This window comes from Amia ocellicauda, unplaced genomic scaffold (genome assembly GCF_036373705.1).
Source record: "Amia ocellicauda isolate fAmiCal2 unplaced genomic scaffold, fAmiCal2.hap1 HAP1_SCAFFOLD_115, whole genome shotgun sequence".
Taxonomy (NCBI): Eukaryota; Metazoa; Chordata; class Actinopteri; order Amiiformes; family Amiidae; genus Amia; species Amia ocellicauda.
In genome coordinates this window covers 17,501-30,000 of record NW_027102680.1, presented here as the reverse complement: position 1 = coordinate 30,000, position 12,500 = coordinate 17,501, and positions in this window count along the sequence as shown.

Below are 12,500 nucleotides of genomic sequence, written 5' to 3'. Positions count from 1 at the left end.
TACGCCCCCCGCACTCACCCTTAAAGGCCCGCAAGCCCTTGGGGTTCCTGCCGGGGGCGGGCAGCATACATATGTCCGTTCCGTGGGAGCCACCGGAGATATGTCAGAGCCCGTACGCCCCCCGCACTCACCCTTAAAGGCCCGCAAGCCCTTGGGGTTCCTGCCGGGGGCGGGCAGCATACATATGTCCGTTCCGTGTGAGCCACCGGAGATATGTCAGAGCCCGTACGCCCCCCGCACTCACCCTTAAAGGCCCGCAAGCCCTTGGGGTTCCTGCCGGGGGCGGGCAGCATACATATGTCCGTTCCGTGGGAGCCACCGGAGATATGTCAGAGCCCGTACGCCCCCCGCACTCACCCTTAAAGGCCCGCAAGCCCTTGGGGTTCCTGCCGGGGGCGGGCAGCATACATATGTCCGTTCCGTGGGAACCACCGGGGAGATGTCAGAGCCCGTGAAACCCCGAAAGACAGACCCTTAAAGGCCCGCAAGCCCTTGGGGTGAACGTCTGGGGCGGGCAGCATACATACACCCCGGTCGGGAACCACAGGGAGGTGAGGTCAGAGCCCGTGAAACCCCGAAAGACAGACCCTTAAAGGCCCGCAAGCCCTTGGGGTGAACGTCTGGGGCGGGCAGCATACACACTCTCCACGGCGGGCCGCGAAGACTTAGCGGGCGCAGCCGCCGGAGCGGGCCGCCGACGAGGCCTGAAACGCGGGGTGCGGCCGGGACCGTTCCCCCCCTTGCATTTCGCTGGATGATCAGACAGTCGCAAAGAACCGTCTGAAAATCCCGGGCCAAGTCCAGAAAGTGTCCGTAAAAGAGCTAGCGGGGCCCAGCCACTTTCCTCCAGCAAGTGCCCTTAGCTCAGTTTTGACCTCTCTCATTGCACTAAGTGTCTTCAAAAACCCAGTTCCTGTATTTCCCCCGGCACCGTAGAGAAATGCTGACAGCCTGGAACACTGTGGCGGCTGCACACGGCACTCCCATGCCCGCCGCGAGCAGCCTAGCCCCGCCTCAGACCCGCGAGAACCGCCCATCGGCACACGGCCCGCTGTGCGCCCGAGCCGTTTGGTGTAAAAACTGTCCAAAAGTGGTTTCGACCACTTAGGAACATCGTAGAGACTCGAAATAAAAAGGATTTTGTTGGAAAAGCGATTCTGAGGAAGGCTGTGTTAAAATTAATTTCGGGAAATGTCGTTTACCCCCCCCCAAATGGCTCCGAAGTACCCCCCCCCCACCCCCCCCCTAAAAAACCGTGTTCCGGGGGTTTTTCGAGAAAACAAACACACGGGGTATATAGAGGGGACTGAGACGAATCGAATGACGTGCTTTGCAAAGAAATCGGGGGCTCACAGCCCCCCCAGGAGAGGTTCAAAAGTCGGAGGACTGGTCACCTAACTCCCATTGAAGTCAATGGGGGAAAAATGAAAACTGTCAAAAAGGCTTAAAATGGTTCAAAAACCCACTGGGGCAGTAGATAATCATCCTATTTGAATTTTAAAAGTCTTAGTTTGGCGAAAAAATACCTTTTAATAATTGTTTTAGGGGTCAGAAAAATCAGCTCCGGCTGCCTGGTCACCTAGGGGAGATAGAAAATTTTTCTAAGTTTTTCACTCGGCCGCCTGGTCCCCTAACTCGAAAATTTTAAAGTGCTCCCATCGGTCCCGGGATAGGGTGGCTGATAGCTGGGAGCCCCCTGAGCACTGCCCCGGTGTTAGTTTTCGGAGAAATGCCCCCGTTGATTTGTTATGATTTTTTTTCCGCCGGCCGCCTGGTCGCCCTAATGCAAAGTCAATGGGAGTGAGGAGATAGAAAATTTTTCAAAGTTTTTCACTCGGCCGCCTGGTCCCCTGACTCGAAAATTTTAAAGTGCTCCCATCGGTCCCGGGATAGGGTGGCTGATAGCTGGGAGCCCCCTGAGCACAGCCCCGGTGTTAGTTTTCGGAGAAATGCCCCCGTTGATTTGTTATGATTTTTTTTCCGCCGGCCGCCTGGTCGCCCTAATGTAAAGTCAATGGGAGTGAGGAGATAGAACATTTTTCAAAGTTTTTCACCCGGCCCCAAACGGCTCCAAAACACACTGGGGCTGTGGCTGGGACTCTCACCAGGACTGCCCCCTACTTTATTTCTGGATTAAAAAGCATTCTATATTAATTTTTCGATTTTTGGGACCCGGGACGCCTGGTCACCTAACTCCCCTTCTATCCCTATGGGGGGGGGACGGGGACATCGAAAACGCTCCCATCGCCGCCGAGGCACGCTGCGGGGACTCTCCCTACCATCGCCCCATGCTTCCTTTGAAGAATATATGACGTTTTTCAATTTTCACCGACATTTGAAAATCAAAACTTCAGAACATTTCATAGTTATTCTCAATGGGTTGTCTAGGGGCACACATCTCTAAACTGGGGGAAATGCTCAAAATGATTAAAAAGAAAAACAATGCCCCCAGACCCGGGGGGCTGATAGCTGGGAGCCCCCTGAGCACAGCCCCGGTGTTAGTTTTCGGAGAAATGCCCCCGTTGATTTGTTATGATTTTTTTTCCGCCGGCCGCCTGGTCGCCCTAATGTAAAGTCAATGGGAGTGAGGAGATAGAATATTTTTCAAAGTTTTTCACTCGGCCGTCTGGTCCCCTGACTCGAAAATTTTAAAGTGCTCCCATCGGTCCCGGGATAGGGTGGCTGATAGCTGGGAGCCCCCTGAGCACAGCCCCGGTGTTAGTTTTCGGAGAAATGCCCCCGTTGATTTGTTATGATTTTTTTTCCGCCGGCCGCCTGGTCGCCCTAATGTAAAGTCAATGGGAGTGAGGAGATAGAATATTTTTCAAAGTTTTTCACTCGGCCGTCTGGTCCCCTGACTCGAAAATTTTAAAGTGCTCCCATCGGTCCCGGGATAGGGTGGCTGATAGCTGGGAGCCCCCTGAGCACAGCCCCGGTGTTAGTTTTCGGAGAAATGCCCCCGTTGATTTGTTATGATTTTTTTTCCGCCGGCCGCCTGGTCGCCCTAATGTAAAGTCAATGGGAGTGAGGAGATAGAATATTTTTCAAAGTTTTTCACTCGGCCGTCTGGTCCCCTGACTCGAAAATTTTAAAGTGCTCCCATCGGTCCCAGACCCGGGTGGCCACGAGGTGGGACCCCCCTGAGCACTGCCCCGGTGTTAGTTTTCGGAGAAATGCCCCCGTTGATTTGTTATGATTTTTTTTCCGCCGGCCGCCTGGTCGCCCTAATGTAAAGTCAATGGGAGTGAGGAGATAGAATATTTTTCAAAGTTTTTCACTCGGCCGTCTGGTCCCCTGACTCGAAAATTTTAAAGTGCTCCCATCGGTCCCGGGATAGGGTGGCTGATAGCTGGGAGCCCCCTGAGCACAGCCCCGGTGTTAGTTTTCGGAGAAATGCCCCCGTTGATTTGTTATGATTTTTTTTCCGCCGGCCGCCTGGTCGCCCTAATGTAAAGTCAATGGGAGTGAGGAGATAGAATATTTTTCAAAGTTTTTCACTCGGCCGTCTGGTCCCCTGACTCGAAAATTTTAAAGTGCTCCCATCGGTCCCAGACCCGGGTGGCCACGAGGTGGGACCCCCCTGAGCACTGCCCCGGTGTTAGTTTTCGGAGAAATGCCCCCGTTGATTTGTTATGATTTTTTTTCCGCCGGCCGCCTGGTCGCCCTAATGTAAAGTCAATGGGAGTGAGGAGATAGAATATTTTTCAAAGTTTTTCACTCGGCCGTCTGGTCCCCTGACTCGAAAATTTTAAAGTGCTCCCATCGGTCCCAGACCCGGGTGGCCACGAGGTGGGACCCCCCTGAGCACTGCCCCGGTGTTAGTTTTCGGAGAAATGCCCCCGTTGATTTGTTATGATCCGTAGTTGCCGGCCGGCCGCCCGGCATTGCTCTATCGGATGGAGCGTGGGCTGGCTATGGGAGATTTAGCGATTTTCGGAACCGGCCCCGATCGCCCCCCAAACCGGGTGGCCACGAGGTGGGACCCCCCTGAGCACTGCCCCGGTGTTAGTTTTCGGAGAAATGCCCCCGTTGATTTGTTATGATCCGTAGTTGCCGGCCGGCCGCCCGGCATTGCTCTATCGGATGGAGCGTGGGCTGGCTATGGGAGATTTAGCGATTTTCGGAACCGGCCCCGATCGCCCCCCAAACCGGGTGGCCACGAGGTGGGACCCCCCTGAGCACTGCCCCGGTGTTAGTTTTCCGAGAAATGCCCCCGTTGATTTGTTATGATCCGTAGTTGCCGGCCGGCCGCCCGGCAGTGCTCTATCGGATGGAGCGTGGGCTGGCTATGGGAGATTTAGCGATTTTCGGAACCGGCCCCGATCGCCCCCCAAACCGGGTGGCCACGAGGTGGGACCCCCCTGAGCACTGCCCCGGTGTTAGTTTTCCGAGAAATGCCCCCGTTGATTTGTTATGATCCGTAGTTGCCGGCCGGCCGCCCGGCAGTGCTCTATCGGATGGAGCGTGGGCTGGCTATGGGAGATTTAGCGATTTTCGGAACCGGCCCCGATCGCCCCCCAAACCGGGTGGCCACGAGGTGGGACCCCCCTGAGCACTGCCCCGGTGTTAGTTTTCCGAGAAATGCCCCCGTTGATTTGTTATGATCCGTAGTTGCCGGCCGGCCGCCCGGCAGTGCTCTATCGGATGGAGCGTGGGCTGGCTATGGGAGATTTAGCGATTTTCGGAACCGGCCCCGATCGCCCCCCAAACCGGGTGGCCACGAGGTGGGACCCCCCTGAGCACTGCCCCGGTGTTAGTTTTCCGAGAAATGCCCCCGTTGATTTGTTATGATCCGTAGTTGCCGGCCGGCCGCCCGGCAGTGCTCTATCGGATGGAGCGTGGGCTGGCTATGGGAGATTTAGCGATTTTCGGAACCGGCCCCGATCGCCCCCCAAACCGGGTGGCCACGAGGTGGGACCCCCCTGAGCACTGCCCCGGTGTTAGTTTTCCGAGAAATGCCCCCGTTGATTTGTTATGATCCGTAGTTGCCGGCCGGCCGCCCGGCAGTGCTCTATCGGATGGAGCGTGGGCTGGCTATGGGAGATTTAGCGATTTTCGGAACCGGCCCCGATCGCCCCCCAAACCGGGTGGCCACGAGGTGGGACCCCCCTGAGCACTGCCCCGGTGTTAGTTTTCCGAGAAATGCCCCCGTTGATTTGTTATGATCCGTAGTTGCCGGCCGGCCGCCCGGCAGTGCTCTATCGGATGGAGCGTGGGCTGGCTATGGGAGATTTAGCGATTTTCGGAACCGGCCCCGATCGCCCCCCAAACCGGGTGGCCACGAGGTGGGACCCCCCTGAGCACTGCCCCGGTGTTAGTTTTCGGAGAAATGCCCCCGTTGATTTGTTATGATCCGTAGTTGCCGGCCGGCCGCCCGGCAGTGCTCTATCGGATGGAGCGTGGGCTGGCTATGGGAGATTTAGCGATTTTCGGAACCGGCCCCGATCGCCCCCCAAACCGGGTGGCCACGAGGTGGGACCCCCCTGAGCACTGCCCCGGTGTTAGTTTTCGGAGAAATGCCCCCGTTGATTTGTTATGATCCGTAGTTGCCGGCCGGCCGCCCGGCATTGCTCTATCGGATGGAGCGTGGGCTGGCTATGGGAGATTTAGCGATTTTCGGAACCGGCCCCGATCGCCCCCCAAACCGGGTGGCCACGAGGTGGGACCCCCCTGAGCACTGCCCCGGTGTTAGTTTTCGGAGAAATGCCCCCGTTGATTTGTTACGATTATTTTTCGCCCAGGCGATGTGCCTTTTCATTTTGTTTTGCACTTTCCTTCATTCCTTGGTGCATGCTACCATCTAACGGACACATTTCGGTACTGCAGTTTGAAAGTAATTTCCCCGTCTAGGGATCTCTCTCTCGTCTAGGGACACTGCTGTACACACACACACACACACACACACACACACACACACACACACACACACACACACACACACACAGTGAGAGAGAGGGAGAGATAGAGAGAGAGAGAGGTGGAGAGGGAGAGAGAGGTGGAGATAGAGAGATGGAGATAGAGATGGAGATAGAGAGAGATGGAGATAGAGAGAGAGATGGAGATGGAGAGAGAGATGGTGATAGAGAGATAGAGATAGAGAGAGAGATGGTGATAGAGAGAGAGATGGTGATAGAGAGATGGAGATAGAGAGAGAGATGGTGATAGAGAGAGAGTCGTCACACTCTGGAACAAACTCCCCAGAAGCTGAAAGTTGGGGAACATTATGATGATCTTTATTTCTTGGCAGATAATAAATGATGATCTTACAGAGGGCGACTTACAACACCAGTGCAAACATACAGCGAAGGACAAGGCATCAATCGCGACAGAATCCCTTGAGTTAAAGCAGCAGATTCAGAATAACACACGTCAAAACAGACTGGAGACTAAAACGAGCACGAAAGGTGTCGAATATGTGGCCTCCTCTCGCTTGTAAACTCTCTCGTGTTCCTGTCGATGGGGTCGGCGGCTCGGGGCAGCGGCCTAGCAGCAGCAGGCAGGCCACCCGGCTGCCTGGGGCTGACCTCCGGGGCAGGCAGGCAGGCTGACCTCCAGGGCAGGCAGGCAGGCAGGCAGGCAGACCTCCAGGGCTAACAGGCTGACCTCCAGGGCTGGCAGGCTGACCTCCAGGGCTGGAAGGCAGGATGGCAGACCTCCAGGGCAGGCAGGCAGGCAGGCAGGCAGGCAGGCAGACCTCCAGGGCTGGCAGGGAGACCTCCAGGGCTGGCAGGCAGGCAGGCAGGGCTGTGTGGCTGGGGAGGGCAGGCTGGCAGGCAGGTAGGCCGTGCTGCTGCCAGGGCTGGAAGGCTGACCTCCAGGGCAGGCAGGCAGGCAGACCTCCAGGGCAGGCAGGCAGGTAGGCCGTGCTGCTGCCAGGGCTGGCAGGCTGACCTCCAGGGCAGGCAGGCAGGCAGGCAGACCTCCAGGGCTGGCAGGCTGACCTCCAGGGCAGGCAGGCAGGCAGGCAGGCAGACCTCCAGGGCTAACAGGCTGACCTCCAGGGCTGGCAGGCTGACCTCCAGGGCTGGAAGGCAGGATGGCAGACCTCCAGGGCAGGCAGGCAGGCAGGCAGGCAGGCAGGCAGACCTCCAGGGCTGGCAGGGAGACCTCCAGGGCTGGCAGGCAGGCAGGCAGGGCTGTGTGGCTGGGGAGGGCAGGCTGGCAGGCAGGTAGGCCGTGCTGCTGCCAGGGCTGGAAGGCTGACCTCCAGGGCAGGCAGGCAGGCAGACCTCCAGGGCAGGCAGGCAGGTAGGCCGTGCTGCTGCCAGGGCTGGCAGGCTGACCTCCAGGGCAGGCAGGCAGGCAGGCAGACCTCCAGGGCTGGCAGGCTGACCTCCAGGGCAGGCAGGCAGGCAGGCAGGCAGACCTCCAGGGCTAACAGGCTGACCTCCAGGGCTGGCAGGCTGACCTCCAGGGCTGGAAGGCAGGATGGCAGACCTCCAGGGCAGGCAGGCAGGCAGGCAGGCAGGCAGGCAGACCTCCAGGGCTGGCAGGGAGACCTCCAGGGCTGGCAGGCAGGCAGGCAGGGCTGTGTGGCTGGGGAGGGCAGGCTGGCAGGCAGGTAGGCCGTGCTGCTGCCAGGGCTGGAAGGCTGACCTCCAGGGCAGGCAGGCAGGCAGACCTCGAGGGCAGGCAGGCAGGTAGGCCGTGCTGCTACCAGGGCAGGCAGGCAGACCTCCAGGGCTAACAGGCTGACCTCCAGGGCAGGCAGTGCTGCTACCAGGGCTGGATAGCAGACCTCCAGGGCTGGATAGCAGACCTCCAGGGCTAACAGGCAGACCTCCAGGGCTGGCAGGCAGGCAGGCAGACCTCCAGGGCAGGCAGTGCTGCTACCAGGGCTGGATAGCAGACCTCCAGGGCAGGCAGTGCTGCTACCAGGGCAGGCAGTGCTGCTGCCAGGGCTGGATGGCAGGCAGGCAGACCTCCAGGGCTAACAGGCTGACCTCCAGGGCAGGCAGGCAGACCTCCAGGGCTAACAGGCTGACCTCCAGGGCAGGCAGTGCTGCTACCAGGGCAGGCAGGCTGTCCTCCAGGGCTGGATAGCAGACCTCCAGGGCAGGCAGTGCTGCCACCAGGGCAGGCAGGCTGTCCTCCAGGGCTGGATAGCAGACCTCCAGGGCAGGCAGTGCTGCTACCAGGGCAGGCAGGCTGTCCTCCAGGGCTGGATAGCAGACCTCCAGGGCAGGCAGTGCTGCTACCAGGGCAGGCAGTGCTGCTGCCAGGGCTGGATGGCAGGCAGGCAGACCTCCAGGGCTGGATAGCAGACCTCCAGGGCTAACAGGCTGACCTCCAGGGCTGGCAGGCTGACCTCCAGGGCTGGAAGGCAGGATGGCAGACCTCCAGGGCAGGCAGGCAGGCAGGCAGGCAGGCAGGCAGACCTCCAGGGCTGGCAGGGAGACCTCCAGGGCTGGCAGGCAGGCAGGCAGGGCTGTGTGGCTGGGGAGGGCAGGCTGGCAGGCAGGTAGGCCGTGCTGCTGCCAGGGCTGGAAGGCTGACCTCCAGGGCAGGCAGGCAGGCAGACCTCGAGGGCAGGCAGGCAGGTAGGCCGTGCTGCTACCAGGGCAGGCAGGCAGACCTCCAGGGCTAACAGGCTGACCTCCAGGGCAGGCAGTGCTGCTACCAGGGCTGGATAGCAGACCTCCAGGGCTGGATAGCAGACCTCCAGGGCTAACAGGCAGACCTCCAGGGCTGGCAGGCAGGCAGGCAGACCTCCAGGGCAGGCAGTGCTGCTACCAGGGCTGGATAGCAGACCTCCAGGGCAGGCAGTGCTGCTACCAGGGCAGGCAGTGCTGCTGCCAGGGCTGGATGGCAGGCAGGCAGACCTCCAGGGCTAACAGGCTGACCTCCAGGGCAGGCAGGCAGACCTCCAGGGCTAACAGGCTGACCTCCAGGGCAGGCAGTGCTGCTACCAGGGCAGGCAGGCTGTCCTCCAGGGCTGGATAGCAGACCTCCAGGGCAGGCAGTGCTGCCACCAGGGCAGGCAGGCTGTCCTCCAGGGCTAACAGGCAGACCTCCAGGGCTAACAGGCAGACCTCCAGGGCAGGCAGGCAGACCTCCAGGGCAGGCAGTGCTGCTACCAGGGCTGGATAGCAGACCTCCAGGGCTAACAGGCAGACCTCCAGGGCTGGCAGTGCTGCTACCAGGGCTGGATAGCAGACCTCCAGGGCTGGATAGCAGACCTCCAGGGCTAACAGGCAGACCTCCAGGGCAGGCAGGCAGACCTCCAGGGCTGGATAGCTGACCTCCAGGGCTGGATAGCAGACCTCCAGGGCTAACAGGCTGACCTCCAGGGCTAACAGGCAGACCTCCAGGGCAGGCAGGCAGACCTCCAGGGCAGGCAGTGCTGCTACCAGGGCTGGATAGCAGACCTCCAGGGCTAACAGGCAGACCTCCAGGGCTGGAAGGCAGGCAGTGCTGCTACCAGGGCAGGCAGGCTGTCCTCCAGGGCTGGAAGGCAGACCTCCAGGGCAGGCAGGCAGACCTCCAGGGCAGGCAGTGCTGCTACCAGGGCTGGATAGCAGACCTCCAGGGCTGGATAGCAGACCTCCAGGGCTAACAGGCAGACCTCCAGGGCTGGCAGGCTGACCTCCAGGGCAGGCAGGCAGGCAGGCAGACCTCCAGGGCTGGATAGCTGACCTCCAGGGCTGGATAGCAGACCTCCAGGGCTAACAGGCTGACCTCCAGGGCTAACAGGCAGACCTCCAGGGCAGGCAGGCAGACCTCCAGGGCAGGCAGTGCTGCTACCAGGGCTGGATAGCAGACCTCCAGGGCTAACAGGCAGACCTCCAGGGCTGGAAGGCAGGCAGTGCTGCTACCAGGGCAGGCAGGCTGTCCTCCAGGGCTGGAAGGCAGACCTCCAGGGCAGGCAGGCAGACCTCCAGGGCAGGCAGTGCTGCTACCAGGGCTGGATAGCAGACCTCCAGGGCTGGAAGGCAGGCAGGCAGACCTCCAGGGCAGGCAGTGCTGCTACCAGGGCTGGATAGCAGACCTCCAGGGCTGGAAGGCAGACCTCCAGGGCAGGCAGGCAGACCTCCAGGGCAGGCAGTGCTGCTACCAGGGCTGGATAGCAGACCTCCAGGGCTGGAAGGCAGGCAGGCAGACCTCCAGGGCAGGCAGTGCTGCTACCAGGGCTGGATAGCAGACCTCCAGGGCTAACAGGCAGACCTCCAGGGCAGGCAGTGCTGCTACCAGGGCTGGATAGCAGACCTCCAGGGCTAACAGGCAGACCTCCAGGGCTGGAAGGCAGGCAGTGCTGCTACCAGGGCAGGCAGGCTGTCCTCCAGGGCTGGAAGGCAGACCTCCAGGGCAGGCAGGCAGACCTCCAGGGCAGGCAGTGCTGCTACCAGGGCTGGATAGCAGACCTCCAGGGCTGGAAGGCAGGCAGGCAGACCTCCAGGGCAGGCAGTGCTGCTACCAGGGCTGGATAGCAGACCTCCAGGGCTAACAGGCAGACCTCCAGGGCTGGCAGTGCTGCTACCAGGGCTGGATAGCAGACCTCCAGGGCTGGATAGCAGACCTCCAGGGCTAACAGGCAGACCTCCAGGGCTGGCAGGCTGACCTCCAGGGCAGGCAGGCAGGCAGGCAGACCTCCAGGGCTGGATAGCTGACCTCCAGGGCTGGAAGGCAGACCTCCAGGGCTGGCAGGCTGACCTCCAGGGCAGGCAGGCCGGGCCCCCGGTGCTGCATCTCGGCCGCTGCCTGGGGCGGACCGGCCCGGGTGCCCTTGCGCTTTTTCGACACCAGGGGGCAGTTGGGTGCCATTCCGTCCCTCGTGTGGCGAAATGGCGGTACTGCACCTCCGCCTTTTTGCTGGAGAAAGTCCGCAGTCGGGACAATGCGCCACACGGTCCGTCGGCAGGAGGCCCGGGCCCGGGCACAACTCCCCGGTGGGGACGGACGCCGGGCTGGAGCTTCCCTTCAGCACACACACTCACTCACTCACTCTCTGACCGACCGACCGACCGACGGCTCCCAGCGCTCAGCCTGCAGGGCTACACACCCCGGTGGGTGCGGGCTCCGGGCTGGAGCTCTCCTTCAGCACACACACTCACTCTCTGACCGACCGAACGACCGACGGCTCCCAGCGCTCAGTCAGCAGGCCTACTCCTCCCCGGTGGGGACGGACGCCGGGCTGGAGCTTTCCTTCAGCACACACACTCACTGACTGACCGACCGACGGCTCCCAGCGCTCAGCCTGCAGGGCTACACACCCCGGTGGGTGCGGGCTCCGGGCTGGAGCTCTCCTTCAGCACACACACTCACTGACTGACCGACCGAACGACCGACGGCTCCCAGCGCTCAGCCTGCAGGGCTACACCTCCCCGGTGGGTGCGGGCTCCGGGCTGGAGCTTCCCTTCAGCACACACACTCACTCTCTGACCGACCGACCGACCGACGGCTCCCAGCGCTCAGCCTGCAGGGCTACACCTCCCCGGTGGGTGCGGGCTCCGGGCTGGAGCACACACACTCACTGACTGACCGACCGAACGACCGACGGCTCCCAGCGCTCAGCCTGCAGGGCTACACCTCCCCGGTGGGTGCGGGCTCCGGGCTGGAGCTTTCCTTCAGCACACACACTCACTGACTGACCGACCGAACGACCGACGGCTCCCAGCGCTCAGCCTGCAGGGCTACACCTCCCCGGTGGGTGCGGGCTCCGGGCTGGAGCTCTCCTTCAGCACACACACTCACTCTCTGACCGACCGAACGACCGACGGCTCCCAGCGCTCAGCCTGCAGGGCTACACCTCCCCGGTGGGTGCGGGCTCCGGGCTGGAGCTCTCCTTCAGCACACACACTCACTCTCTGACCGACCGAACGACCGACGGCTCCCAGCGCTCAGTCAGCAGGCCTACTCCTCCCCGGTGGGTGCGGGCTCCGGGCTGGAGCTTTCCTTCAGCACACACACTCACTGACTGACCGACCGAACGACCGACGGCTCCCAGCGCTCGGCCTGCAGGGCTACACCTCACCGGTGGGTGCGGGCTCCGCGCTGGAGCTTTCCTTCAGCACTCACTGACCGACGGCTCCCGGCGCTCAGCCTGCAGGGCTACACCTCCCCGGTGGGTGCGGGCTCCGCGCTGGAGCTTTCCTTCAGCACTCACTGACCGACGGCTCCCGGCGCTCAGCCTGCAGGGCTACACCTCCCCGGTGGGTGCGGGCTCCGCGCTGGAGCTTTCCTTCAGCACTCACTGACCGACGGCTCCCGGCGCTCAGCCTGCAGGGCTACACCTCCCCGGTGGGTGCGGGCTCCGCGCTGGAGCTTTCCTTCAGCACTCACTGACCGACGGCTCCCGGCGCTCAGCCTGCAGGGCTACACCTCCCCGGTGGGTGCGGGCTCCGCGCTGGAGCTTTCCTTCAGCACTCACTGACCGACGGCTCCCGGCGCTCAGCCTGCAGGGCTACACCTCCCCGGTGGGTGCGGGCTCCGCGCTGGAGCTTTCCTTCAGCACTCACTGACCGACGGCTCCCGGCGCTCAGCCTGCAGGGCTACACCTCCCC